The sequence below is a fragment of the Lichenostomus cassidix genome, chromosome 4, assembly GCF_008360975.1.
Source record: "Lichenostomus cassidix isolate B80296 chromosome 4, HeHo_3.0, whole genome shotgun sequence".
Taxonomy (NCBI): Eukaryota; Metazoa; Chordata; class Aves; order Passeriformes; family Meliphagidae; genus Lichenostomus; species Lichenostomus cassidix.
The window spans coordinates 39,137,605-39,163,700 of NC_139484.1; the positions used below are offsets into that span (position 1 = coordinate 39,137,605).

General features: G+C 39.9%; 1 protein-coding gene across 3 annotated transcripts in view; it reads right to left on the minus strand.

The window, feature by feature from the left end:
• The window catches only part of LOC146438277 (uncharacterized), an 89,931-nt gene that overhangs the window by 62,908 nt on the left and 927 nt on the right, over window positions 1-26,096 (minus strand). For 2 of the 3 annotated variants that reach the window (XR_014851726.1, XM_085058743.1), the window contains exons 2-4: window positions 15,202-15,298; window positions 13,644-13,874; window positions 10,808-11,009 (exon numbers count right to left, since the gene is read on the minus strand). The gene's annotated coding sequence lies outside the window, so the exon portion shown is untranslated. Of the gene's footprint in view, window positions 1-10,807; window positions 11,602-13,643; window positions 13,875-15,201; window positions 15,299-26,096 lie in introns of those variants that run through there. The other variant, XR_014851725.1, reaches the window with a different exon arrangement.

Genomic DNA, 26,096 nt, shown 5'->3' on the forward strand with positions numbered 1-26,096 from the left:
AGCACCTGTGGGTTACTGATCCTTCAGTAAGAGATTTCAGCTGAGTGCAAGTTTTAACATCACATACATATCACCTAAATCCATTGGTAGAAGTAACCTTTGGGCCTTTAACAAAAACCCCAGAACTTGACCTCTCTTTGTTATGTTTCTCTTTCCCATCTCACCTGGGAATTAAAGGAGCTAATTTACAACAAGGCTGCAAACCAGAGTTTGGAAACTAAAAAGAAGACCAATTTGCTTAATATCCACCCCACTCAACTGAATCCCAGATTTGTCTGGCATTTATCTTTAAAGCACACTAGACAATTGGGCAACATGATGCTGAAATGCTCAAAGGCAAAATTGTTCTGGGATAATCAGTTTATGCTCATTCCCAGAGAGTGCCACTCATTGTGTGCCCAGTACAAACTCCCTTCCTGTGCTAAAGGACAGAGAGGCTCTGGAGGTTTACTGGTCATGACTGAAAGTTTCACTTTATATCATTATGTAAGCTAGCAAATCCATAATGAATCTATACCAATTCATTACAGTGCAGGATAAAATAGAAAACAATGCAAACTATAAATTCATAGGATAGCTGCTTCCCAGACACTGAAATTATAGGCTAAATGCTAGTTTCAAATCTGTGCAGCAGGCTCCTTGACTAACACTTGGCTCTCAATAAAGAGATTACTGTAGGATTAAGCCTTACCTTGGGAGGTAGAAAAGAAACAAATCTCTAATTATCTCTACTCTTGTACTCTGGCCATGATTTCTCTTTCTCTGGGGAAAAATAAGCTTTGTATTGTCTAAAATTTAATGTGTGTATTCTTTCAGTTTATTTTAATATATTTTAAAGTATTAATAAGATAACTTGTAACTTTTATCTTCTAGTTGTTACATGTACATTCTAATAGGAATACTTTTTGTGATTGTTCTTGCAGCATATACACATGTTCCTGCTAAAAAGCCCTTTTATAAATATTTTACTCTGTAACCTGAAATTCCCTTTTATATATGGTCTAAACCACTTGAACCACTACAGGAGAAGGAATTTCAGATTTGCAATCAGTTTACTTTTCGTTACTATTTAACTAAACTATTGACAAATATTTGCAAGGCAAACTGTCTCTGTTAATGACTAAACACTATCAAGAACAGAAATAACCTTCCTCATTTAAAGAGGAATGTCATCTAAGAGGCAAAACTTACTATCTTGCTCTTCCTCCTAGGGGCAAAGTTGAAGCTGGAAGAGAAATAATTAAGGAAAAAACCCACAGAAGTCTTGATGTAGAAAAATAAAATCGTGGCTCTGATGAGTGAAGAGGGAAGGAAACTGAAGGACCTGCTTTCTAATAATGTGAGAGAAATATCAGGATGTGATTCTGAGGGAGAAAATGAGAAGTTAATGTCAGGCTGGAAATGTAGTTTAAAATAACATTAGAAAAACATATGAGAGAGTGCTTTCGGTCAATTTGGTGAAGAGGAAAGAGAAGTATGAATGCAGAGGAAAAAACACAGAGAGATTAGGAAAACTAACAAGACACCACAGGGATGATACAGGATACTACAGGAAGATAAGGAAAAAGCATAAAGAACATGTGAGAAAGAAACAAGGATTGTCACATGAGACAGAAAACCAGATGCTGCACATACAGAAGAAACTGGAATCACCAGGAAAATTCACTAAGCTACACTAAAGAAACAGAAGCCAGAAAAGGAAAAAAACCCATGAAAAAGAAAGAAAACCCTAAGTTATCCGTCATTTTCTTATTTGTACTAAACCTAGTTTAAATTACACAGAATATTTTTTGATTTAGAGGAAGTTGGGAAGGTTCTACAAAATGTTTTGCTTTTTTTCCCCTGAAAAACAAAGTGTCCAAATCACAATTTTCCTGAAATGTTTCTATTCTGTTAGGAAAAGTAGAACAAAATCTGCTATGCTGAGTAAAACTGAATTGATGTTTAATTTGCCTAACCAATCAATACCCTCATCTGGGGTTAATCTATAACTAAACTTCTCCTGGGTGAATTGCAGGGTTTCTGGGGAGTTATTGTTCAACTACCATGTTCTATTCAATGGATTAACTTTCCCAAGAAGGATTGCAGCTTTCCATCTGCCAACAGACACTTAGTCCAGAGATTAAAATGGGAATAGGGCACAGAACAGTTTCTTTCATAGATGTCTCCATTCCCACTTATAGTCATTATTTGCTTCCAGTCCACAGCCTTATTATGGCTATTTCCTATTCTCACCGCCTTTCACACCCAAGGATATTTTTTCTACTCTCCATGCTATTACCTCTACTACCCCTCCTTCCACATTTCTGCCACCTTCTCTCTGTTCCCTGCTTTATTTACTAGACATTGTCTGCAAGGCAGCCTAGTATGTCTGCTATGAAAAGTTATATGCTCTCCTTGGCATTTTGAGTACATCAGCCTGTCCAGGAATCTTCATTCTCAAATGGCTGGCACTAAGATCCTTTTCATGAGCCCACAAAACAGGCCTCTTAGCTGATGCTAGTTAAAGGATCAGTGGAATACGTGACTACAACATTAAGTCCTTGATGTATGCTGGCACAGAGCACACATTTCCATAGAGTTTAAAAAAAAATTTAAAAAAAAAGGAACGTTTTTCAATGATGTGTTGCGATGTGTATGCCTAGGAGTGTAAACATGTATGTATATCTGATAGGTATGCCAATGATAAGAAATACTTTCAGCTTCCACTGATTTTCTCCTTGTCCCTAGGACTTGCTACAGAAATAAACAGATTTCCAAAAATCTATTACAAAAAACAATATAGTAAGATAGCTGAATATAAGATGTATGAAAGAAATTAAGTATTGGATCACAGATCAGTTGTAACTAGATTTCTTCTGTTTTGGTTTTTTTTAAGACAGCAACTCCATGTATTTTACAAACTAAAAAAGCTTATATGTAGAATTAACTACTAGGTATTGCAAATCTATAACTAATTTTATCCTTTCTTTCTAAAATCAACTAACCTCACAGGAGAAATCTTTTCAAAGCTTCCCTCCAAAGAACATTTATGTCTGAATTATGAGAGACCTAAAGGATGAACTAGTCAAATGTTCTCCAAATCCTGAGCAAATCAGCTTTGTGTTGGAGAGGAGCTGTCTTCCACCCCCAGGAAGGAATATCAAAGGTGTGAGTTACTCAATGTACTTGTATTTTTCAACAGAAATAACAGATGTTCTCAAGTTTCTCCAAGCTGTGACTCCAACTGTTGTGCTGAAAAAAGTCATGACCTAGCTCCTACAAACATATTAAAACTGATTTTCTTTCACTTTAAATTTTATTAGCCAGTTGCTTTGTCTATTTATACCTTTAAACATGATGCTTTCAACGACAAAGGGACTCATCACACACTAATTGAAACCAATGTCAGCACTCCAACTGAGTGCCAGAGTCCTTTACAAACATTGGCAAGCATACTCAATGAACTCATGTTTTAAAAAGTCCAATCTTTGCATCAATTCTAATGTCTTGTGGTTTTCGGAATACCAAAACAACAGGTATAGGAACCAAAGAATTTTATCAAGGATCTGTCCTTTTCTAATTACGCCTCAAAACTGCAAGATTAGACCTGCCTTCTCCTTATTTTATAAAATAGGTATTATTAGATGACATTGTTTGAATAAAGCACATATGAACCAGTGATGCAATCATGGTATAAAGCTCATGAACTGCTAATTTAGTACAGGACTGGACCAAATTGAGTTCACAATGGATAAAAGCACCTTTAAAAATACACAGCTATCATTTGCATGTACATTTGAGCTCACCATGTCCCCCACCTGCGAGCATGACAAGACATAGCACATGATGCACAATTTCTAAATTAGGCACATAACAACTGGTCACCTAGTGTACCTTAGGAAAATGGCAATAGCTGAGCCTTTTCCAAAACCTTTGCACCATGGGAACCCTTGTGTGAGCTTCTCTCTACCCACCTCTCCATATTCACACAACTTGCAGGATTCTGACTTGTTTTGACATTTAAAAACACTCTTCTCAAATTTGGCATATAAAACTGGTAACAGATGAGAAAAAGGCTGAGTTACTGAACAACTTTTTTGCTTTAGTCTTCAGTGGCAACCTCTTTTCCTACACCTCCTGAGTGGATGGAGAGCAGGATGGGGACTGGAGGAGCAAAGCCCCTCCAACAACCGTAAGTAAAGATCAAGCTCATGACCTTCCGAGGAACCTGAATGTACATAAGTCTGTGGGACCCAATGAGGTACATCCCAGAGTCCTGAGGGAACTGGCTGATGAAGGTGCAAATTCACTCTCCGTGGTATTTGAAAAGTCATGGCAGTCAGGTGAAGTCCCAGGTGACTGGAAAAAGGGAAACAGTGGTGCCCATCTTTAGAAAGGGTAGAAAGAAGGACCCTGGGAACTTCCAACCTGTCAGCCTCACCTCTGTGTCTGGGGAGATCATGGAACAGATTGTCCCAGAAGCTTTGCTAAAGGCACAGGGAGGACAGGGAGGTGATTGGAGACACCTAACACAGATTGACCAAGGGCAAGTCTTGCCTGATGAACCTAGTGGCCTTCTCTGATGGGGTGACTACATCAGTGGACAAGGGAAGCTCTACAAATGTCATTTATTTAAACTTTCATAAAGCCTTTTACAGGGTCCCTCCCAACATAATTCTCTTTAAGTTGGACAGAGAAGGATTTGATTGTGGCTAGCACAGGTCTTTCCCATGAGAATTTTTCCTGTGTTTCAGAAACACAGATAAAGTTTGGATGTTATTAAAAACAGTGTCTCGAGATTTGGACAGTTCAGGCCTGGCCAATCAGGCCTAGGGGGAGGTTTCTGACTGACCAATCTGAGTGACCTCTGAAAAATCTATATAAGTTGGAATCAAATAATAAAAGCTCTCTTTTTTATGCTAAGCTGAGAATCCGGGTCTTCTTTCTCTGCTAGCGTCTCAACAGCGACATTTGATGGGTGGACTGTAAGGCAGATTAGCTGGATGGCCACATCCAGAAGGTAGCGGTCAATGACTCAAGAGTCCTGATGGACATCAGTGACAAGTGTTGTCCCTCAGGGGTCCATACTGGGACCAGTGCTATTTAATATCGTCATTAATGACATAAATGAAGGGATTAAGTGCACCCTCAGCAAATTCGCAGATGACCCCAAGCTGGGTGGCACTGTTGACACAACTGAAGGATGGGATGCCATCCAGAGGGACTTGGACAAGCTCCAGGAGTGGGGCCATGGGAATCTCATGAGATTAACAGGACCAAGTGCAAGGTGCTGCACCTGGGTTGGGGCAATCCCTGGTATCAAAACAGGCTGGGGAATGAAGGGATTGAGAGCAGCCCTGTCAAGAAGGACTTGGGGATGCTGGTGGACAAGAAGCTGGGTATGAGCTGGCAATGTCCACTCACAGCCCAGAAAGCCAAAATATCCTGGGCTGTATCAAAAGCAGCATGGCCAGTAGGGCACGGGAAGGGATCCTGCTCCTCCCCTCTGCTCTGGTAAGATGCCAAGACCCCACCTGGAATACTGCATCCAGCCCTGGGGTCCGCAGCACAGGAAGAACATAAATCTGTTGGAGGGAGTCTAGAGGAGAGACACCAAGATGATCAGAGGAATGGAGCACATCTCCTGCAAGGAAAGGCTGAGAGAATTGAAGTTGTTCAGCCTGGAGACGAGAAGGCTCTGAGGACACCTACTTGCAGCCTTCTGGTTCCTGAACGGGGCTTACAAGAAAGCCAGAAACCTTTTAAAAGGGCATGTAATGAGAGGGCAAGGGGGGATGGCTTTAAACTGAGAGAGGGTAGGTTTAGATTAGATATTAGGAAAAAATTCTTTACTGTGAGCATGGTGAGGCACTGGAACAAGTTGCCCTGAACAGTTGTGGATACCCCATCCCTGGAAGTGCTCAAGGTCAGGTTGGATGAGGCTTGGAGCAACCTGGTCTAGTGGAAGGTGTCCCTGCCCATGGCATGTGGGTTGGAGCTAGATTATCATTAAGGTTCTTTGCAACCCAAACCATTCTAGGATCCTACAATTCTACGATAAATTGGTCCGTATATTCGGAACTTATATTATGGACAGGTTGAGAGACAAGGAGCATGAAACCAGGTAAAATAGTAGTATTGCACAAAATTGACACAACCCATTCTGTATACATTCCAACTGCCTGACTGACAGACCCTAGAAAGTAATTACCATGGTGAAATCATTAACTAGTACTGTGTTAACTCTGGGGAGCTATGCAAACAAAGATTCTCTTTTAGTTTGTCAGAGACACAAGAGAATAGTATCTTTCTGTTCAGGATTTATGGGCTGAAATACTAAAAGAGTTTGTTATCCAAGTCAGACAAGCCTATAACAGTAAAGCCTTCATTTAAAAGCTCTGTTGATAACACTAGTCACTTGTTACAGACATATTCATAATCCCAAGAAACTTTCTTAAACACAATTCAGGTTGCACTTTGCTACTTCAGGAGATATCAGATGATTACAAGCCACTAGAAAGTGTATATTATTTTGTCTCTCTCACAGCAAATTACACCATTTTTAGTTTAATAAAGTTAAGTATACAATGCCTGTCTTCTTACAGTAATGTCTCAATCAAAATATACTTCCGAAGAAAATGGAAGGTTTTGACTGCTGCCAATTGAACAGATCTTATAAAAAGTAATTTCTCTAGTGCCTTGTTTCCTACACTCACCAAAAAAATATTCAGGACCCCATCTGCCTACACAGTCATGACTAAAAAGACAATAATGTGTAGCCTTTGAGACATTTTCAGATAAAGAAGGAGAGAGCCGTCCTCAGCTGTAGTCGGAGATTTAATCTGTATGTGATTTACTCATATAGCATGTATGCTATTTGAATTATTTAAGTCAAAGGCCTTTTTACCATATACCTGGCAGAATCAACACTTAATACCCAGACAAATAATAGGGTTTGCAGCTTTGGAATCAAGTCCGTCTGAATACTAGAGTCAGCTATCTAGTGGTGATTACTGGGTGTGTATTCCACCTTTTAAAAGCATAAATACTCTGAAACTTCATGGCCTGTCAGCCTAATTAGTGGAACTACTAGACAAGTAAAGAGACATTTTATTATCAGTGCTATTTGTCCATGAGTGCTAGAAAAAAAACAGTTTTGCCTTTCATTGCCTGCATGGGGAAATTACTAAGAAATCTACCGAGAATTGTACTGGAATAACTGAGATTAAACATTGTATAACTCAGTATCAATGAATGGCATCAGGGACTCATCATGACCACAGAGGAACCGAAGCTGCCTTCTCATCTGGCATATATGTTTACACTACTGAGGGTTCAGTCTTACCGGGGGCTTTGAGAGTAGTTTTCGCCCTTTCTCTATTCAATCCATAGATTCTCTTGTGATTAGTCCAACAGCATGAAACTGATAGGTACATTTCTAAGGTACATTTATCCACCATACACTGGATTGAGTTATGCCTTGCATTTGGCTCAGCAGTTCATGAGCTTTATTCCACAGTTGCATCACTGATTCATTCAATTAGGAGCCTGAGAATACTTACTCTATAAAACAGAGATGTGACTACCTTACAGTTTTGAGGTATAACTAGAAAAGGACAGATCCTTGACAAAGTGCTTTGGTTCCTGTGCCCATTATTTGGTATTCTGAATACTTCAAGATGTTACAGATTATGCAAAGACTGGACATTTTTAAACTAGGGGCATTATAAGGTAATAAACTAAAAACAAAGAAAGGAGGCAGGCATATTGCAGGGAGCTGTGACATGGCAAACAACCATAGAGAAAAACAGGTTTAATTTGTTTGCTTCCTACACATCTCTTTCATGTAGGCTGCTATACAAAATAAAACAAATGCTCTACATAAACTAGTGTATTATGTCAATAGAGTCATCTTTATCAAATGTACTTGTAATCTTGCCAGAGAATGGTATCAAAGATATTTGACGAGACTCATTTTTCCTGAATAAAACAGACACTTTGTGGTCATGAATGAAAATGTGATCTTCTAGCTGCTAAATATTGAAAGCATGTAGATCTCAGTTCTCTAGCTTTTTGTTCACTCTCAGTGATATCTTAAGTCTCTAAGAATCTTAAATTGCATACCCTGGCTATTAGTCTAAATTCTGCTGCAGTCTTAACCCTTTTCATTGGTTTTTGAAAGGTATAACTTACAACAGAATATTCACTTTGCTCTCCCGACACATGAGATGATAAAATAACAGAATTTCCAAAAAGAACAGAAACAGGGGAAATGCCATTTTATATTAGCTCTCCATAAAACAGAATTGTGCAGAACCATACGTAGCTCCATTCTAAAAGAAATGTGGCCAGATGTCTGTCTAGTCAGCAGTGTAAGTGAATTTGTCTATGATCCTGGTAAGGGACCTGTAAAAAACATCACCATGGCCCCATCACACCATGCTGAGCATGGTTCTCACTGAGTGAATCAAATAGAGTGACTACAGCCCCTCAGGGTGCATTCTGGTAATTCTACTAAGCCAGTAACAGTCATCTGTCAGAAAAGGCACAGTTCCAGTCCCCCTCTTTCTCTCTTAGTCCCTGCGGCAAATTTATTCCTGGAATCCACAGATTTAAGCAACTTTGGTATGGCAAATTAAACAGCCTGTGTTGGAACCACTTCCTGGAATTATGTTAAAAACTTAGAAACAAGACAAATAATTTGGTTTACTGTGTTTTTATTATAAATACTGCTCTTAAAATTACACCTAAGCCCATTCTCACTGTACGTTGCACTGTACAGACATAAAAAAACCAAACTGTTTTGACTCTGAAGTGCCTATTATTTATTACTAAGCTCACAGAGAGAAGATGAGCAGGATGAAGAGGTTATAGCCAGTTCAAATGAAAAAGTGTCTCTAGCAAAACAGTTACGGAGCTATGGTCAGACTCTGACAAACCTTGAGGCAGAGACTTGATGCTTGAAATAGCAGAGAAAGAAGGGTTTAGGGGTATTACAAAGATTTTGTGCTATGCATAATCAGCAGCATGAGTGAAAGCATGAAAGTGAATGTACAAGAGTGCCTTAAAATACTGGTATCGTTTTTATAATGGCAGTGAGGAATACTTCTTGGCGATGTAGATTAGACATGGCTTAAAAAGTAAAGAGAAGTCATTTGTATTTCACACAGTGGAGAAAGGGAGCCAATGGCACTGTGCAAAAAAAGAGGAATGACAGGACTGGGACAATGAGCTGAGAAAATGACCTTTGCAATTGGACTGAAAGACAATGAAAGCATTGTTAAGTGCATATATGTTATGCATATAGCTCCAGCAGCTGGTGTTCTGTGGGGCTAGGGAGACAGGAGGTCATGGGAGCTGAGAAGGTAAGCAAAGCATACCTGAAAAAGAGCAGTAACAGGACAGACATTAACTGTTGAAAACAAAGCACAACCCACAGATTAACAATTTGAACAGCTGATTTGGATGAGAAAAGAGACAGCACAAGTGCAACCTACCATTAAGTGAACTGTAATTAAAGATTAGAAATATTTGTAAGAAATTTATACAAATCTGAGACTGCAGTCTGGAAAGCAGAAGTAATGAAGAGTACCTCAAAAACAGTATCAGTCCTGAAACACTTAAGCACATACTGAATTTCAGGTAACCTGGATAATTCTTGGTATTTGCTTTCTTAAAATAGAGGTGAACCACAATTAAGTTTAAAGGAATTAACTTTTATTTACTGTCTTTCTCCCAGTGTATCTACAGTTTTCCCACTGGGACTTAAAAACTGTGAGGAAGCAGAGATGAAGGACAAGTATTAAGAAAAGGCTTGTCTTCTGCCAGAACTCTTGAGCGCTGATTTGGGGATACAAAGAAGATGTGGATTTGGATTAGCAGGCTACCCATCGATTCTCCCAGCATACTGAATCCCCCTGGATTGTAAGGGCCTAGATATAGTATAAAGAGTAAAGGAGTTCCTGCTTTGTCCAAGAAAAAAAACCTTTATTTTCTCATTCTGTTCAGGTGGTGCTCTGCCATGGGAAAGGGATTTGCTGTAAGCCTGTAAGTGTTGTACACTGACCAAATTTTCTATCAAAAAGTTCCATGTGGACAAATCAGACTACAGCACACATTTAGGAAGACTCAGGAGACCTACAGGAGTACTTTCATGCAGTGATAGCAACAAATACTGTGACAGCTAGCAAAATTCAGCTGAGTTGCTAATTATCGTGTGCTCCAAACATCTTTCACAGACTGAAACTCTCTGTAGTTGAAGCTCTGCAGTCTCTGAAAAGCTTATCTGGAGTTTATCCTCTGGAGGCTGTGGAGAAAAGGGGAGTGATCCTTTCCTGACTAATTATGTAGCTTTATTTGCCTTCTCAGATGGAAGAGGAAATTTCGAGAGCTTTTTTTTTTTCTTTTCAGATTAAAAATAATAGTTACTTTTTTCCCACTTATCAAAAAACAAAACCCAAAAACCAAGAAACAAAACAAAACAAAAAAATGAACAAGAAAAACAAACAAACAAAAAAAGCGTGCTTTTTAACATACAGGGCTCTAATAAATGATCCACCATTATTTTCCCAGGAGGAGGAAAATTTGCCCAGGGGATAATGAATGCCTCTTTCTGTGCTTGCATACAGCCTGGTGGTTTCAGCCCAAGCTGTATCCAGCCTGGGAAGAAATGGTACCACCCTAAGGCTGCCTTACAGTGGGGAGAGGTGCCACCTTTCTAGCATGGCCTATAAGGAACCAAAGATAGGATTACCCTGTGATACTAGCTCACAGCACTAGTAAGATGAAACAGTCCTGTAAATGTTTAATATTTGACATACTATACCTTGTTAGGGTTTTCCTCCTTTCCTCTTCTAGGACTGGAATCAATTTTTGTTTCATTCTGATCTACAAGTCAGTGAACTTCTAAATACATAGCCATCAGGTCTTGCAATCAGACAGCTCTTTATGGCACTCCGTCTGGGTTGTCTGGCAGGCTTTCACATGACACTGTCTTCTCAGCATAGTAATGTTTCATCTGGTCTTTGCTGGAACACAGTTACTTGTAATATCTTTCTTTGCTACCTGCTAAATGCATTTATTGAGCAACACTTCTTACCTAAATAAAAGCATAGGTCTACATTTGGCCTTCATTTCTTGCCAACAGATTCCCTTTCAGTGAGTTATGGAAGTGCTACATTGTTTTAATTCTTTCTATACTGTTTTCAAATATAATGTTTTTCTTTAGGAAAGGGCGTTTGTTTCCACAATCTTGTCTAGGTTAAATCTCACAACTTTTAAGCCACAGTTCTGCATTTAAACATGAGGACAAGAAAAGAAAAAGCACTCTCCTACAAACTCATCGGGAATTTTTATGTTGGAGATATTTTATTGTTTTACTGTATTCAGCAAATAGAAAAACACAAGCTTGAGCTCATGGTATCAGCACTCAAGACTCTAGCTTATAAATGGAATGAATAACATCATAACTATAAGTTTAATATTTTGCTTGTGTTGTTGCCAGCTCCCTGATCTCTGTGCACTCACTGTAGAATCAAACCTCTGGTGCTGGCCCAGAAATAGGAATGTATTTGATTTTTTCCCCAGTGTTAGGTTTTGAGTTCCTGTCTGCAGTAATTAATTATAAATCACTGCTCCCAGGCCTTCCTCTCTATTACTGTTTTCTAAACAGCAGCTCCTGATTTTGTATATAGGATGATTATTATTTCTTCCCAGGTGTATTAGCTTACATTTATCTATATTAAATCTCATTTCTCTTTCCTCTGTCCATCTCACAAAAGTTGTCTCCAACTTTATTCTCCAGTGAGGAGAGATCCTTTCTCAGAGCTGCTTTGTTTATGGGATGCATTGCTAGAAGTACATAATAGGTAAAATAATTGTGTATCTCTTCTAGACTTAATTTCCTATTTTCTGCTTTCCAGTTCTGCTCCCTCTGATGTAGTCATTGACTTCAATTCAATCAAGAACAAGCATTTAAAGAGCTGGCCCATTGTTTGTATAATGGCAGTAGTCCAGTTACTGAAATTTCTTAATCCTTTATTTGGATTAAATTTCTTGTTCTCTTCTGAAACAAGCACAGGGGATGAGAGAAGAGATTAAACTATATTACACTGCATCCCAAGCCTACAAAAAGTATTTCATAAAAGTGATTTGTAAATAATCTCAGTGTCTGCTGTTTTTCTGCACCTGAAAGAAGTGGTGTAATTTCAGGCCAGCACTTTCATTTTGGCATGTTTGGATTCATTTGTGCCTCTGCTGGATCTAAGTTTGACTTTTAGCTGACAGATACTTGGTTCTGGGCTAGCTTTTGGCACAGCAGCCCCAGTACTGTACATCACCATTGATTTGTACCCTGATGTCTCTCAAGTCTTCTATAATTCTCTCTGCATATCAGCAAATGTAAGATGAACTAGCTGAGAGCAACCCTTTGGGTTTTAGATAGCCTTTGACAAAATCTTGCCCAGGAAGTAGATTTGTCTGATCCCAGCCAGCAGTCAAACTGAATCTGAGCAAGGCCCTCACACAGATGAGAAAGTGAATCTTTTCTACCAGCGTCACTTGGAATGTTCTTGAAATGCTCTGTAGATGGCAACAGTTGCTGCAGTAGTCTTCTCAGGGGTTTGGGAGTTCATGCTCCCTTCCTGGCTCTGGCACTAATGATCATGCAGTCCCGCAGGGAGTCGGCTCAGCAATGAAGCTAATTAATTACTGCAGACAGGAGCTCAAACTCTAACATCATTGAAAAATCAACTGCCTGTGCTGTTTTGTCTGCAGTTGGTCTCTAATGGCTGCATTTGGGGAAAATCTTTAGCACAGCTAAGAGCAAAAGTGCTTTGTCTCTTTCTCTCTCACTCTGGTTAAAATAATACAACAATGAAGGATGGAAAAGTACAAAATGCAACGGATTAGAAAATGGCTAAGTAATGTCATAATAAAGAAAAATTAGTTCTCAATAGTTTTAACAGTAGGGTACTCTTAGGAAGGGTACAGCTAAAAATGTAACACTGAAAGAGACCATCTGGGTCACTGAGCCAGTCCTTCCAAACACAAGCTGCCATTCAATAACCACTGAGTCCAGAATGATCCACAGAATATTGACCCTGCATGTCTCTCATGTCAAAACAGTTCTCTTTCATCATCTTACAATAATCTTAAGACCTATTGTGAACACAAAAAGTCACACCAATAATATGCTCCAGGAGACAAACAAATGAAATCATGGACATGGTCCATGTCTGAGGACACAGATTCACAATCCAGCCTTTCTCCCTCTCCCTTCTCACCACATCTACCAGCACACCAGCATCAGGTCAAGTCACAAGTTTAAAACTCACTGTATAAAAGAGTGCTTCATTTTCAGATACTTCAACTCCCTGAAATTAGTGGAGAGTGAGCAGGATTTTTGGGGGTTTAGTTCAAGCTTAGTTCTTGGCTGCAAAGCTCCCTGGACCAATCTCCTGCTCAGCTGCAAAAATACCAGGACAGACCATGATAGCTCTGACTTAGATAAGGATACACTGCTATGGAACTGTACTTCAGAAATGAAATTTCTCACTGCAGCAAAGCCAAGTAAATGGCTAGCTGCCACTGAAAAGAGCAGCTCTATACAAGTCTGTCCCAACTGGCACTGCTATTCAATAAACTGTTCAATAATTACTTACTTTTTATGGTGAGGTCTGTTTTCTTCTAGTTCAGCTTGCCATGGCCACCAGAAAAGTGGAAATGCATGGCCAAGGAGGAGGGGGAGAAGTCAAATGATCTCACTCTTTTTTGCACTGGCAAACTGCAAGAGTTGTGGTTGCATTACAAAGCTGTGCTGCACAAGCAGTTCCCCTTGAATGCTCCGATCTGCTCCTGTACCATTTGTGTGCCAGCATCCATAGTCATACAGCCTACATTAGAAAGGATCAGTGCCTAATTAAACTCAAGAAATCTGGAGAAGGATCTTTTTTTTTTCCCCTCTGACAGAGGTGTTCCCTGATTGCCATGATGTTAGAGCTGAGTAAGATTTGCCTTATGATAGCAGAACAAGAAAAAGGTGGAGTAGGTAAGGAGTTGGAAGATCTGTGGACAAAATTTTCAGATTTTCCATGAAGGTCCATTCCCAAGTGAGGGTTGGCAACAGCCTGCGTCAAGCATAGAGCTGGGCTAGATGATTTGCACATATCCTTCCCAAATAACATTTCTGTGATTTTATAATTCTCTACCACAGGAATTGAAAGTCACACACCAGTACTCAGAGCAGTTTTTGTACATGCTAAATGAGATAAGTAAGTGCATTTCAAACTCACAGAAGCTATTAATGACAATATTTGTCTTACCATTTTTATATATGTCCAGACAGAAACCAGCCAGCGCTATTAAATTTCAGCTTTTCTGGGGTAAAACATCTAACTGGGTGCTACATCCACTCTCCTGCTGCCCAGAAAAAGTCATTCAGAAGATAGCCACTGTGTTCTCTCAGTGTTTTTTCACCCTTATTCCTCCCTTATTTATTCTACTCTAAGTACAGCAATAGAATAGTTCTCTTCCTAATGTAGGACCTCTACTACAGGAAGAACAAAATTCACTCCTTACAATGTAGCCTTTCCCTCTTTATTTAGCAAAATATTAGTAGGATTTATGGATCATCTAAGTAGCAAAAAGGGACGTTGTAAGCAGAAGATCTGACAGACATTGCTCCTTTAATTCAGAGCATGCACTAGGTAGTGCGAACACACATTGAGAAAGCAAGTGTCACACCTCCACAGTTCTAGGGACCTTATCTACCAATCTATCGACACATGCAATGTATCCAGCAAATATCAGTTATAATATGTAATAACTGATTATCCTCTGTATGAAAAAAAGGAAGTAACTGTTAGGATGTGACCTTGCTCTACACACAGCATCAGAAAAAGCAGTGCCCATGATTCAAGAAGGATAGGTAAGCACTAGAAAAAAATCAGAGGGCAGAAAAAATGATCCAAAGGTTGAAAAATAACACCTATGATATAAAGCTTAAGACATCTATTAAATCTGCCAGAGAAGAGTGGTGACTGGATCACTGTACACAGACATACATATATGGAAAAGGTACTTAATTGTAGGGTGAGTTTTCAGTCTTGCAGACAGAAATGTAACCAGATGTAATGACTGGAAACTTGAGTCAGACAAATTCAAGATTGAAATTATGCGATTTCTTAGCAGTGGGGATAACTAGACATTGGAACAACTTACCTGAGGAGGTGGTAGAGTTACCATTTCTTGGAGTCTTTCAGGCAAAATGAGATATTTTCCCAGGAGACATATTCCAGTTCAGCCTCTAGGAAAACTCCTGAAAGAGATTAGGCAAAATGATCACTTGTTTACAGCCTTCCAGACAGGAAGCTTTTTCATACAAGTCTATAAATGCACCCCAACAAAGTGCCTGCTATGCTGTTTGAGCTGGGGAACTGAGGCTAGGCCTACAGTATCAAATTTATAATGTCCCCTCTGGAACAAATTGCACCCTTGTATCTCAGGCACAAATTTGATTTAAATATTTATCACCTGGTAGCAGCAGCTGGATTTTTAAAATAAGTAATTGTTCTTAAGAACAGAAATCAAACATATACTGCTTATAAATATTTACATAGTTTTCATGGATAATGTTAGCTTCTGTGCATCTCTTTTTAAAAGCATTTTGCTAAGTGCCATGACTTTAAAAGTCAGAGATATCTAGCTGTGCATGCATATATTTTTCTAGCAGGCACAGTGGAAAAAAACCTATTTGAAGATAACATAAAAAAAAATTTAAAAAAATTTTAAAATACCCAACTTTTGATTACTTACTCTGTGTGTGCCTTTTGCTAAGCAATATTGGTTTTTAAAATCTATGTTCCTGCTATCGCGTGGTCACTATCACTGCCACACCTTAAATAAAAAAAGATTGGTTGATGACATTATAAAGTTTACAATGATTGCTCAAATCCTCAGGGAACTGGATCCCTCTTTGTGACATTAAATTATTTACAAAGCGCCAGGAGCAACCACACCAATATCAAAAAACTATTAATTCGCATAATTTTCATAACTTCACAGGTACATTTGTCCAAGTATATTATGAAGCACAGTTCCTTGCTGACTTGCCACGGGTCAATTATCATAGATTATAGCACTGTTTGGGTTGAAAGGGATGTTGAAGATCATCTAGTTCCAACCCACATGCCATGTGCAGGGATATCTTGCAGTAGAACAGATTGCTCAAAGCCTCATCCAACCCAACCTTGAACACTTCCAGGGATGGGGCATCCACAGCTGCTCAAAGTAACCTGTTCCTGTGCCTCATCATCCTCACAATACGGAATTTTTTCTTAATATCCAATCTAAACTCTATTCAATCTAACCCTTTCAGTTTAAAGCCATTCCCCCTTGTCCTACCATTACCATGCCCTTGTGGAAAGTCTCTCTCCAGCTCTCTTGCAGGACCCCTCTAAGTAGTGAAAGGCTGCAATCAGGTCTCCCCAGAGCCTTCTCTTCTCCAAGCTGAACAACTCCAACTCCCTCAGTCTTTCCTCATAGAGGTGCTCCAGCCCCCTGATCATCTTGCTCTCCTCTGGACTCGCTCCAACAGGTCTATGTCCTTCTTATTTTGGGGACCACAGAGCTGGATGCAGCACTCCAGCCAGTGTCTCATGAGAGTAGAGCAGAGGGGCAGAATCAGCTGCCTTGCTCTGCTGGCCACAATGCTTTGGACACATCCCAGGATATCACTGGCTTTCTGAGCTGCAAGCACACATTTGCCAGGTCATGCCAACCTTCTCATCCACCAACACCCCCAAGTCCTTCTCTTCAGGGCTGCTCTCAATCCATCCCCTGCCCAGCCTGTATTCGTGTTTGGGATTGCCCACACCTGTGTGCATGACCTTGCACTTGGCCTGGTTGAACTTCATGAAGTTTGCCTGGTCCCACATCTTGAGCCTGTCCAGGTCCCCCTGAGGGCATCTCTTCCCTGCAGTGTGTCAGCTGCACCACACAGCTTGGTGCTGTCAGCAAACCTGCTGAGGGTGCCCTTAATCCCCCTCTCTGTCACCTGCAAAGGTGTTAAACAGTGCCTGTCCCAATACTGACCTCTTGTCCACTCCTTCATTTAGACACTGGCATTGACTGCAACTCTTCTGAGTGTGACTATCCAGCCAATTCCTTATCTGCCAGCTGGTCCAAATCTGTACCACTCCAGTTTACAAACAAGGATGTTGTACAGGACAGTGTCAAATGCTTTGCTCAGGACCAGGCAGACGATGTCAGTTGCTCTTCCCTTATCCACCAATGCTGTTACCCCATTGTAGAAGGCCAACAAATTTGTCAGGCATGATTTGCTCTTAGTGAAGTCATTCTGGCTGGCACCAATCATTTCCTTATTTTCCATGTGCCATAGCATAGTTTCTAGGAGGATCTGCTCCATGATCTTGTGACACACCAGGGTGAGACTGACTGGCCTCTAGTTCCTTACATCTTCCTTTTCCCGAGTTTTAAAAATAAGGACTACATTTCCCCTTTTCCAGTCAGAGGGAACTTCACCAAACTGCCACAATTTCTCACACACGATGGATAGTAGCTTAGCCACTTCCTCTAGCACTTCCCTTAGGACCTGTGGATGTGTCTCATCTGGGCATCTTCCTGAACTTGGGCACCTTCAGGTTCTCAAAACTTGATCTTCTAGAGCAGGCAGTTCTTCCTTCTCCCAGTCCCTGCCTTTGCCTTCTGCAACTTGGGCACTGTGGCTGGAGCACCTGTCAGTGAAAACTGAGGCAAAAAAGTTGTTGTGTACCTCAGCTCTCTCCTTACCCTGGATAACCACATGTTCCATTTCCTTACAGAGACTGCCTACATTTTCCCTAGTCTTCCCTAGTTAATACTGATGCCTCATGACATTCCAATAAAAACTCTGTCCCATCTGTTTGTCAAATGGAAATGAAAGAACAGAGAGAAGTTGCCAGAATGACTACTTGAGATCCTTTAAAAAATACAAAAAAGGAGAAAGATCTTCTAATACCCTTTATCCCACAGATCATTCTGAACACTGCCCCTTGAACAATGCTTCTTTGGCTTACATTGTTCTCACTAATAAACACTAACCTTCCCACAAACATCAACTTGAATATTCAAATTTTGAAAGAATACTATGTTTATAGATATATTAAACAGCTATTTAAAAAGACAGCAATTCTGCAGTCAGTGCTTTGGGGATATATTTGCCAGCCAGTTACATAGACACAGAATTTATGTTGTAGTCATGATCGTATCTCCAATCTGAAACATTGCTTTGTCTCACTGAAGGGGGAAGGCAGGTCTCCTGATAAATGTACTGCAGGAGAATGTGCTTTGCTCTTTGCCATACTGCTGTCTGCCTCCATGACCTTGCAGCAGATATTCACAATTTCTGGATAGTTTTGGTGACTGAAAAAACTACAATCCCCTTCTTTCCTGCTCCTCTTAGTACTTACAGCCTTAATTAAGAAGTAAAACACAACAGTTTTAAGAAGCAGCTATGCTGGATGCCCATTATTCCACAGCAACAACTCAGAGCCTGTAAAACACACTTAAAAGAGCATCTTCTGTTTTTACCAAGAGGAAGGTAATCCCTGGAACAAAGCCACATCTGACACCTGTATGTGGCAAATGCATCTGTTACTGAAGCTAAACCCTACAGGGATAATGAACAAGAGGTCATGAGCAACCAATTTCTCTCTCTGGATGTGCACATATGGCCTCATGCAGTAGTTTGTGCAGAATCCTCCAGCCAGGTCTAAGCCAGACTCACAGGCACTATGTATTTTCATGACCACAGTGTTGTGTCTAGCTTAATTAGCACCATGTCCAACCTAATTAGCACCACCTACCACAGGGTTAAGTACTCTGGGTACAACAGCACTCATATGCAAGTCTACAGCTGTTGCCTCCTATTTCACAAGTAACTCGATGAATATATACTATGTTAAGCCCTGTGCTCTGCTGCTTGGTGTAGAGGTGCCCTCAGTCATGTTTGTGTTGTTTTTTTTAAATTGCAAACACAGCCAATTTTATTTTATTGCTTCCAAGGCAATGTGCAGCTTTGCTCACTGCTGTTTTTCTATACAGTTTCTATTTAACTGAAAAGGAAAAAAATGCTTAGCACACCAAGATACTAGGATAAAATATGTTTAGGATATGTTTCTACATGTGTCTAAAAAGAACCCAAACAGTGAAAACAGCTAGGTGAAAAGAAATCCCTAAATCTCTATGCTCAGCTGCCCATGTAAGTGCTGACTCTCTGCTATCATGTCTCTGGGGCACTAATTTACAATTCTGTAAGATGTTGCTGTAAACTGCTTAGTAGCAATGCTATGTCCATTTGCACAAGCATGAATGATGATCCAAGGTGTGAAGCAACAGAAAATAATCCTCTGATATTTATACATGACCTTAGGGAAGTACATCTCCTCCAGGGCAAAGCTTTGGAAATATTGGTGGGGTTTTTTTTCCAAATATTCTGTGTCAGTTTAATCCCTTTTAGCTTCTTAAATAAACTGATAGACTACGCCTGTTTCAAGTTAACACATGGACACATTAAGTGTAGTAATGAAATCCAAAATTCCTACAAGCAGCTAAACTGGGCATTATCAGCTGGCAGCTCACAGTATGTGACATGGTATGAGAAAATCTTGAGAGATTTGAAAGATGCAGCAATTGCTCCAGAGAGGGTATTCCATACGTTGAGGGTGACAAAAAGGACATCATTAACTCAGTTATAAGAAAAGCAGATGGAGTAGATACGGAGACAGAGAGAAGAGGACAGGCAATGACGGGAAAAGACAAAGTTGTGAAGGGCTGTGGAGCAACTGAGGCCAAAGCTGAGCTGACAGAGCACCCAGCTGCTGCTGAGTGGGTGGGCTCCAAGGGCTCTTGAAACAACAGCCAGGCAAGCCCTCAGAAGAAGTGAGTGCTTCTGTGCTGGGTTAGCTCCCACAGCTGCCTCACTTGGGTGAGATAAACACCTGGATTGGCACAAGGGAAGGGATGGGAACCAGCCCATGCTGGCGGGTGAGGAAGGAGGTGCAGCACTACCCTTTGGGCAGCAGGCAGCTATTAGCTTAGCTTAGCTCTATCATCAGAATCAGGTCACAGCCTAACAACTGGCAACAGCCCTAAACAAACCAGCACAAGCCATGGCTGCTCTGCAACCCTGTGTCTCTCACCGCTTGCCGCAGACCCAGCTGCCTCACAGCCTCGACTAGAGAAATAAGCTGGTTGTAAAAGGCTCCTCTCCTCCCTCCCCCATACTATTTTTCAGCCAAATCAGGTTCCTAATCTGGTTTACCACACAGCTGAACAAAACAACTCTGCCAGCAAACCAGCAGGCATATCAAAGAGACAGGCATGGATGGCTGGGAGCAAAAACTGTCTTAGGCCAGCACAGCTGCCAAAAAAATTGTCAAACTGCACTCTCAGAGGGCTACAGGGCTTGCAGAGACAGGGAAATCTATGGAGATACACTAAAGAGGTAAGTACAAAAAGGAACCACAGAAATAGGCCAGGGAGATAAGTGCAAGAATAGTGTTTCAAAGGACCTTTTTGACAGGTCAGGTCAGGCCTGGGAAAAAAAAGCTGTCATAAGCAGGATAAGATATAACAAAAGACTAAAAAAGCATATCTGTGATGTAAACAGAGCTAAGAAGATACTTTAGAGAAGAAAAGGAAATAAAATTCATATACATCAAGATAAACAGGTCAAAAAAAGAGTGCAGTCAAAGATGACTCCCATGACTCCCACAGGTCTGATTGACAGAGTGTAATTGTGTGCCTTCCAGACTGGATTGCAAAGTCCCTATCCAGGAAAAAACAGGGGTCCTTGTGTAGGGACTGCAGATGGAGTTTCAGTTCAGGAGGTTCTCTGAAACACTATACAACATTTCCTCAACAGGTGGAAGCTTTTAATCCTGAATGCCTTCCTATGTAGTTTCTTTCAAATGAGCTTAAAAACTAAAATATTTGCACTTGCTCATAAGGCTAGAAGTGGACACTATCAACAGCATTGCCATGGAGTACAGGGGTCAAAATTTTTCAGATGCTTCGTAAACCTTCCTATAAGAATCCAGAATGGGCCAAAGCTGCTTCTCTTAGCCTTGACTTTTGTTAGGGAAGAAGGGGTATTCAGATTCAGAAGCCTTGACTCTGCCTCTGCTGTAATTTTGCTACTGTCAAAATGTAGAACTACAGCTAGGAGTGTTTAAGAGCTGATTTTGATGACAAATTATTACATCAGGATGGAAAATGAGTCCACATTTGTCTATTTCAGTAATGGAAAGAAAAAATAAGCCACTTTCAATTTTTGGAATTATACCCAGCTTCTGGAGATATTTCCATGCAATCTTGTCTCCTTCAGTGCCATCCAGTGGAATTAATGTGAAATATCACTCTTATGCACTGGGAGGATATACAAAAATACAAAAGCACACAAACCAGCTCTATATTGTCAGAAGGTGCTGTTCATACCAGGTAAATTGCAGGTTGTCAGGGATATTGGTATAAAAGTAATGAAAAACAGAACCATGATTTCCAATAGCTATAATTCAAATTAGATCTGACATTGTTGCCTCAATGTATTCTCAAGAAAGCTCCTCACATAATTTCTAAAACAGTTATTTGTGTCTGCAAAATATGTAGGATATACAAAAGTCATACTGGTACAGCATGGTATAATGATTTAACAGCATCCATTTGTGTAATGCACCTACCCACAACTCAAGTCAGTAAAATATTATTTGTAATTTTACTTCTTCTCCAAGGCATGAATAGCTTGACTGAAGGAGCAGGGATATCTGGATTTACAGGTGCTCACATTATCAATACTACTGTATTTTTAAAACATATTCACACACATCTATATTGTATTACATATGTGTATGTGTGCAGACACGGATACATGCTGTATACATGTATATGCACACACACAAATAAAATGCAGATATGTTGTAGCCTCACAATAGATACTCTTTTATATAAAACCTCCTTTCCCTTTTAGTACTTTGCTGAATCCTCTCGAATTACAATGAACTCACTCCAATATTTGCATTAAGATTCCTAAGGCCACTTTCTTGCTTTTTCCAACTCCAGGTTACAGCTGTCTGCCAAAGGCCTAAGGCTTCCTACCTAAAAACTCTTTAAAGGTGGCTTTCAAGATAGATTTCTGCAACCAAATTGATTTCTACCTCTTTTGTTCCTTTATAGCATACAGAAAAGACAAGAAAATATCTTTCACTAAATTAAAATGTCAGAATATTTTCTTGGTTCTACTTACCCTAGCACATAACTACTGCAATGAGAAAAAAAAGTCATTGAAATGCTAATGTCTCTGTGCTTGTGAGTTTTAACTTTCCTTTCTCTAAGTCTCTGTTCAAATCCCAGGGGTTCCTCTGTCAATGCTCCCCTTCCCATCATAGCTTGTCCCTTTTCTCAGTCAAGATTTGATTCTGTTTGATTTTGTTTGCTCTACCAATATGCTCTCATTCTTCTGGTTTCCTCACTGGCCCCCGTGTCCATTCTCTTGTATAGATTGCTTGTCTACATGTACTTGTTCCATTGCCTTGAACTCATGCTCCTTCTTTTCTCCTTGAGAATTTAATTTCCTTCCACACCTAATCCCAGTATCCCATCTCTACTGCTCTCATGTTAAATTTTTCCACCCCCAATAGTTTCAGTCTTGTCTCCATACTTACTGTTTCCTTCCCTTCAGTCACATCCTTGTTCCCTCACCATTCCAATAAGATACACTCAAACACCCATGAAAAAGAGAAAACAGCAGCTTTTGGGGAGCACAGGGGATGATTTCCATAGTCTCATTCAGTCCACAGACCCACTCCACTCCAAAGTGGCAAACAGAGGTCTCTTTTGGGCCCACAACAGGGAAACACTTGACTGCAGTAGTAGTAAGGATGGTAGGGACACATGCTAATTCAGGAATGTGGAAAATCAATTTCTTCAAGGCTCATAGATTATGCTACATGTAGTCAAATGACCAGACACCCCAATTCAGTTTTTTCTGATAAATTTCAAGTTTGCTCTAGAGTATAAAGGCATTTAAGAACCTCAAATGTAAAATCTCCACAATAATTTACCCTAGACAAAGCCATTTTTCTTAGATCATGTTTAGCAGAAGTAAAGTCATCCTAAACTTCCATCCTCAATATGAAAAATTTCATACCAAGCCGTGGACTTTTAGCAAGTGGTATACTACCCAAAGCACAGTTTAGCAAGCAAAATTTAGCAACTGATACGCTACCTTTAGCTGTAGTCAATGTTTAACAAACTCATTTCAAGAACAACTGAAAACGCTATTGTAGGCACTGTTACATATTTAAAGTATAATGTATTATTAAATGCAAAAGAGTATTTAAGTTAGTAATAAGAGCATATATGTGTAAAGGAAAATTATTATCAATTTGCCTTCATTTTTACCCTTAGTTTTTATACTCTGTAATTACTCAGTACATTTTCCTCATCTGAGCAATCTCAGAAGAGTGGATGATTTTGCAATCCAGACCTGCTTGCAGTAACAAAAACACAGATCTACTCTATCTTCCATTGACAAGCCAACATAGTAATTAATGCTCTTCTACCAAGTAATTTCTCTTATTCCAAGGATTAGTTTACTGAAAAGTAGTAACTGGCTACTTTGGCATTCACAGACGTGTCTCCCTGGAAGTGCTGTCCCTTGCCTGGGTTGGTGAACTTCAACGATCTGCTCTAGCAGAACATATAACATTATATCAGGAAAAAGCAAAATGTCTCTTCCCCATCCTTTCTCAAGCTGCATTCCTAATGAACTTAAGCCAGAGCTCTCCAGTGTTTATTTACTACTTACAGCAGGGACCAACCTAAGATGGTGTTCAGGGGATTTATTGTGCCAGGCCAGTAAGATTCCACTGTTATTGCCTTTCTCTGGCAATAACTCTGAGCTCTCTTTGCATGGCATGATGTTAAGGGCACAGTTCTCATATTAAGCTGAGTAGAGAATGTCCCTATATATTAACCTTAACTGCACAGAACATAATCGAACTCCATGGGAGATACTGCCCTCTGTGTTTCAGTGGGACTTGACTTTGAAGAAGTAATAATTCACTGGTTTATAAAGGCATAAATAAACTTATTATACAAGAACTGCAGGTGTGATACTGTGAGTTATAGACATTGGTATGTTTCACCTTGAGATTTTTGTTATATCTTGCCAAAAGCAGCTATTGTCAAACCCCAAATGACTCTTAACAACGCTACTATCGACATGGCAGTTAGAAGTTCCTTCCCTAGTGGGAACAAAACTATCTCTTTTCTTCCAATGTTGAAAATTAAATGCACAGCATTAGCACCATCAGCAAGGTGTTTAACTTCAAAATTGCCTTCCTGGTGAGAATGAATATAGTACTTGTTTTGTTTTTCAAAATTAACAGCAGTGTTTGTCTCACTTTTCTAATACACACACTTGTTTAATCAACCTGAGATACAGTATGTCTCTAGTGCTCAGAGAGCACTGCAGGTATACACCTATCTTTGTCTGTGCATGCTATCCCATACTCTAGAGCTAGGATTTATCCTGTTTCCAGTGTGATTCAAGCACACATTAATAAAATAGAAAGAATATGACTGGAAAAAAACAGGTACGGAAGACAAAAGGCTCAATTTTTAAGTAATCTTTGTACCAACAACAATACAATGATGCAGCAGGAACATCAGAGAAAATTAACCCAAAATTAAAGCATAAGGTGCCAGAAAAGTACCAGACCATAGAAGTTGTTCACTACAACCAAAAACTCTTGTCAGCCATTCCAGAAGTGCGCAGGAATGTTTTCTAACTTTTCTCCAGCTGTCACCAATGTTTGTGTTCACACATATGGTCAGTGGGCAAAGGGGTGAAATCTTTCTGACTTCATTTCCTTAATCACCTAGTCTTTGCTCTATAGAGGTACTCTTAGTTAAACCACTACATAACCATTTCCACAAAATGAGACATCTAAGTCAGTAAAGGAGAAACACTCCTTCCTTAAAGTCAATCTATCCCGTAGTTCACTTCAAAATGACATATTGGTGTTAAAAATTGAAAACTTAAGCAAACCCACACTTTTAACTCAGGAGGAAAAATCAATACGGCTCTCCAGGGACAGCCCTTTGGAATTCAAACATCTTTCCTCTTTTGCACTGATTCAGCAAGCACCATCTTGGCAGACTGAAGCTTGTGGTATTTTCACAGCCTGCTTATTACTTTTTCACAGAGAATTGTTCAAACACTTTTGAATCAAATTCTGGGGTAAGATTTTTCAAACTAAAGACAGCCTACAGAGCTGCAAGAGCAATTAGCTGAACCCTTTGTAGCCAGCAGTCCTCATTTAATGCTTCCTCCAAAATGCTACAACAACCCATGTCCTTGCCACTAATTTCCTTCCTGTCACATGCCAATGTTGTAAAATGTGGAATATGTCAAGATTATTTTAAGCCAGGATATTCTTTGGTGCAAACCTAATCATCAAGAAAGGAGACCTAATCAGTGGAATAGGCAGCAGCTAGCATCCCTTAGTCAAGGACATCCAAGAACAAACAAGGTTTAACAACGAAGCAAATCAAGATGTTGATATACATCTATATACACATTGCTCACTTGGCATGTACTCAAGGTCCATGTATCCTAAACATGAACTATCTTCATAATAATATTTAAAATCGTGCCTATAGGTCAGAATACCCCTGCCCAGGTGAAGATCCCTCCCTTCAGCATTGCATGGAAGTTAGCTGGGGTTACATAACTTGTATGGAAATTACTAACCAATTATAACAGAGAGGCTGCCCTTGGAAAGTTACCAACTCCAAACTTCTATCTAGAAATAATGGCACAGGAAGTCAGGAGGGGCATACTTGATTTGTGGAATACCAGCGAGCACCCAAGCCTGTGCAACTCTGAAATAAATAATCAATTAACTCTCTCTTTGAGTACATAATTATTGTCCTGTTGCACACCAGGTAACAAATCCGATTTTGTGGACAACGCCGAGGAGGAAAGGGGAAGAGGACCTGAGGGTCCTTTTCCTTTCAGCAGTGGAAAAGAATCTGGGGGTGATGGTTGACCA